Raw genomic sequence first — 5,491 nt, forward strand, 5'->3', positions numbered from 1 at the left:
ATAGCAGTGCGTTGTGCAGTATATTAAAATGTCCAATTAGTGTAATAGTGTTTTTTTTTTTTTTTTGAGCACCAAACTAATAAAACACCAGAACAATGGAGTTCTCCTTCAAGATAATGAATTGCCTCCTGTGCAGACATCCAGACATGTCTTTCAGCTTTTCAGAGTCAGCAATGACCCTGACACTTGCCCCCTGGCATCCCATTATGGTAACTGAACCATCAGAGTCTCATTATCTGGCTGAATAATTCCGAACCGACACTTCGGCATTTAGTCTTTTTATTTGACCCGACTTGATTTATCAGGATGGCAGGACGACCTTGTGACCTGACTACAATATGTACAACATCATAAAGTTTTCTTTTCTCACATCGTCAATTACAGCCCTTTTTCCTCGAAAGTTTACTTCCGTTGGTGTGGGCCCACATGCTAATGCTAATAGCAGCTCCCTGTGCTACTGTGCTGACTTGTCTTAATGAAGAAAAACACAATCATGTTGACATGAGTGTGATAATTTTTGCACGATTTTGCTAAATAGTGAACTCTTTTTCGATCTTCAAAAGTACACTTTTGTAGATTTGCTATTAGCTAACTTGCTGCTAGTCAACCTGAATGGTATTTACATGGAGTCAATTGGATGACCAAATCTGAAAATCTTTCTTGTAGAATTAGAATTAGAAATCCCTTTATTGTCATTGTACTCAAGTGTGCAACGAGGTTAGAGGGCTCCCCTCTCCAGTGCAATACAACAATAATACAGACAAATATATAAATTAGATAAATAAATAAGAGAGTGCAATGGAATTTAGTACTGATTCAGGCACGTCTCAAAACCTGTGGGTTTCTTTTGGGACCGCAACTTCCCGTTTCCTTTACAATCCTTCTGAATTCTTATTGTATACCTATTATAATCTTTTTCTTACATTGCAGAATTTTTTTATTACCACTATTGTTATTAAAAGGTTGTTCGCGTTTTCTTCCTGTTGATGTTGTTTTTATATATTATTTACATTTTGTAGGTATCAATATATACTCTAGAAATTTGAACTCTATCGGAATCACATTTAAAAAAAACAAAAAAACATAACAAAACAGTAATAAGTACAAGAAAGTTGTACAACTTCCACACAAGAAGGCGGAACCTGCGATCCGAACCCCAAACCTCAGAACTTCAGAACTGTGCGACTAACGTGCTAATCAGAATTCCCAATGTGCTGCCTTTGTGGTGACATCTTCTTAACTCACATGGAGACTTCTCTGCTTACACTTAAAAGTGAAACACAGGTTAGTGCTATTTTCCACCGGGAGATAATTTAAAAGTTGTAGATAATGGATACTGGTGTTCCCAGTTGTAGTTATGAGATGTCAGATTACTGTATCTTGGCAAAGTAATAAATTTGTGTTCCTCACACACCAGCCCAGAGTCTTGTGACACATGGAATGGTGTTTAAAGCCTAAGACCTTGAAGAAGTCCGGTAGGTGTGTAAATATAGAGTTGCCATTGGGAAAAAACAATGTGTCAACGTCCATACCCAAATGCACTAATCATTTATAACTCCAATTTGCACATATTTGAGGTCCTCCCATGATCTTAAATTAAAACTTCTGACCATCTGGATGTAGATTTATCCTGCTGCAAGTGTGTGCTTATGCATGTGTGTATTGTCGACACCCTGGCATGTTTGTCTCCCTCCTTTTAGGCCAGCGCAGAGTGGTGACGAGACAAGGAAACCCGGATCCTGTTTCAGTGTGGATGAGGCTATAAGAGGCCGGAGTGCACTCTGCAGGAACATACAAAGCGAGGAATAAGAAAACACATGCCAGCAAGTAGTGAGGACGGCGAAGGCTGCCGAAAGAGTAGGCAACAGTGGTGAAGAGGCAAATCCAATCAAAATCTGTCTTTGAGTGGTCCCATCGGACACCACCTGGGGTCATGATAGCGGCCCGGAGCAGCGGCGGGGGAGTTGGGGGACACCAGCCTCCCACAGTACACCGGCAACACTCCGTCTGCTCCGTCAGTGGAACGAAAGGTCACGGCCATGGTAACTCCACCGAGGTCAGGTGCAACTCCTGCTCCGGACGACAGGGGGCGCTTCATCAAAACAGAGCGGCGATGCTAAGAGAGATGGAGAGCAAATGGTACCTGAAAATGTTTGGACTGGGCAAAGAGGAAACAGTCACCCATAAGACGGGTATGCCCTACAGGTGAGTCCCTATATTATACATTCCCTACATCGCTCAATATCGGGCAAAAAACGTTATACATTGTATGTGTGTGTCATAATTGGAATAAAATCACATACTGATTTTTAACATCTGAATAGATTTTTTAAATGAAAAATGTGTGTGTGTGTGCGCATGTTGGGGCACACTCGAGATGACCAACAAAACACCTCCATAAAAAATTCCTCTCCTAGGCCAGAAGTCAGGCAATGCTGGTTCTGAGATACAAGACTGGTACTTTAAACTTAAGTTCACGTCATCTCATTGTGAATGAGAAATGATTATTCCTGCTTTTACCTCCTCACGTTTTAAATATTACAATCCTCTCTTCGCCTTTCACAAGTTTGCAAGATGGTCTCCAATTATCGCTCGGAATTCCTTCGCTAGGCTTCTTTCTAAATCTCCTAGGATCAGTTGAATTACTTTCATTTTGTCATCCTCGTACTGGCTCTCTGTTCATTTTAGGATTCCCCCAAAAAATTCACTTGAAATTTGTAAGACTTAGTAAGTCGTCAGTGACCGAAGGTCTATAGTCCGACTCCTCCGTACTTGGTGGATCTTGTGTCGTTTCATTGCCTTTTACATACGATCCTGTACACAAGATTAAAAAGCTAAAGTTGATAAAGCCTTGCGGCCGTGCTCACAAACTGTGGAATGCACTGCCATTGCCTCTTCAGCGGACACTGAAGAAGCAGTTCAATGCAAATCTGTACGGGTTGGAATTCCTGCAAGACTTACAAAATTCTCTTACAAAACTTGATCTGTGAAAGGCAATATGCTGTGGCAAAGAAGATGAAAGAAAGAAAGAGTTGTGGTAGAAGTAGAAAAAGAAGAAGCTCGTGTGAACAGTAAGCCTCGTTCATTATGGTTGCAAACTCTTCTCCTGGCCATTTTTATTGTGAGTCATTCCTCTATTTGTGTCCGGCAACAGCGCAAGCTTCAGCTCGCTTCCTAATTGGCTATCGTGTTCCATTTCACTTTACAATCAAAGTAGCTCTTGACCACACATGGATGGATTTGCATTTTGCAAATATAGAACAGGTTTAACAGTTACGATTGTCAGTCTTTTCGAGACATCGTTCCTTTTTTATTATTTGGAAAACGCTCAGTTTAGGTCCAATTGTCAGCATGTGTGTTCCTCACTAGAGCTGATAGATGATCAAAGTATTTTTGGGCAAGCCTGTCAGTGATGAAAAGTGTTTCTTCTCCTAGATCATCATTTCATTTGTGAGTGTTGTGTGTCGCCAAAGTCTGACCCGACTTAAGAGTTGAGTCACCTGATCTCGCTCTAATGCTAATAGGCAGCATATGTCCTGCTGCATTTGACCGTGTTGATGTTGCAGAACACCATGGCGACAAAACATATGAAAGTGGTGGGAGTGGGAATTTGGCACTCAGAAGGTTTACCCGTGGTGACGTCGCTTTAAAGATGGCGATCACAAGCTCAACTTGAGACATTTAGAATGGAGTCATTATCTCCTCTCTTTGTTTCTCACGCAGAAAGAAAGAAAGTAGAAAATGTGTGCCGCTTCCCTTCTTCCTACACTCTGCGTTTTTGTTGCGGAACGCTTAATTGCTCTGCGTCGCATTCCAATCATCCGAGCTTAAAACCCCTCATTCAATTGTTCTCCAATTGTGTTCTGTTGTTCACGGTTTTCTGCTTTTTTTTGGGGGCTCTGTTCACTAACTCATCTAACAAAACAGAGAGATCATAATGGACAAAAAACAAGAGATGGCAAACTGGCTTGTTTTAATATGAATGGATTTATTATTAAAGAATTGAATGATGAGGTTATTTAAACATTAAAAATGGTATATATATATATATATATATATATATATATATATATATATATATATATATATAGAGAGAGAGAGAGAGAGAGAGAAATGTAATAAAGGCACTATAAAGAACATCTTTCTGCGCAGTTTAGATTTGTATTTTCAAAATGAGATGGCAGAAATAAAAATTAATTCCTAAAAATATCTTAAATCTCGGGTCGCAGGGAGTTGAAGCCTGTGCCAGCTAACTTTGTCCGAAAGTCAATTCCAACATGGTACATATAGCGACAACAACCATTCACATTCACATTCAAGCTGTCACTGAGCGGGAACTGGACCTATGCTGCCCGCACATAAATCAGGAAAGTGAAAGATTACACCAACGGTGACTTTTTGGGTGCTGTGATTCTTTCTTGAAAACATATTTAATGGAGAGGAGTGATTCAAATTCCTTTGGCAGTTGTGATAAAAACTGCTTGTGTTTCTGTCGTTTTCTCCTCTTCAACGCGCCATTGGAATAACTCTGCTTCTTTTTCCTTACAACATGCCATCAAGTCTGTTTTCTTCTTCTTCTTCCTAAATCAAGCCTGCATATGCACTGTAAGAGGATGATATAGCTGCATGAGAAGGGACGTGGGAGCAGTCCAAATTATGCCTGTGTGATCCCGCGTTATTAAGCACGTTAATTCAGTGTAATAATTTCTTTAAAGCGAATAAAACTTTATTTATCTGTTTTTACAAGACATTTTGGAGCTCTGGAAAGCTTGAGGGAGACTAGTTGCCAGTCACTTGGCAGATACAGACAAACATCACTCATTCACACCTATGGAAAATTTCTTCAACAAAACTGAGACCCGAGGAAAAAAAAAATGTTTTTTTTTTTTTTTATAACATTGCAGCTGGATTACATGAAAAAAAAAAACGCACATTCAATAGTAAGAAAAAGGACAGTAGCAGCTGGAACTCAGAGAAATGATTTGGCACAAGTGAGTGTACAAATCTGAATTGAGTGCCAAGGTACACTAGTTTGGATTGCTGAAGACTGCAAAGTGCTGCTTGATCCATCACATGCCATTAAACCAAGAGACCAAGAAGCTCTATTAGCTCGAAGAGAACTGATCTTTATAATAACTGTAGGAGATACATCGACTTGTCCTTAAAGATGCGCCAAGGAAATTGTTCCCATTGTACTGCTGTGAATTGTTATTTACTTATAAGACACGACATTAAATATCTATAGAAAGTTGAGTTTGCTGACTCACACGCACACACACTCACACTTTCTGATAAAAGTAAGCACGCACATGCAAATACAACAAGTAGTGAACATTGACTCCAGGGAGATCAGCTCTCTATTGATTGGTCCAAACTGTGGTCCCCACATGCAATCCTGGACCCCATTGTTTTCAACTTTTTGTCCCCACTAGAATAGAGATACATACATATGCACACACGCAGGCAAAGGCTTTTAGCCCTTTAGCGGTTC

Source organism: Idiotropiscis lumnitzeri, chromosome 7 (genome assembly GCF_059441095.1).
Source record: "Idiotropiscis lumnitzeri isolate Australia: NSW breed Sydney's pygmy pipehorse chromosome 7, RoL_Ilum_1.0, whole genome shotgun sequence".
Lineage (NCBI taxonomy): Eukaryota > Metazoa > Chordata > Actinopteri > Syngnathiformes > Syngnathidae > Idiotropiscis > Idiotropiscis lumnitzeri.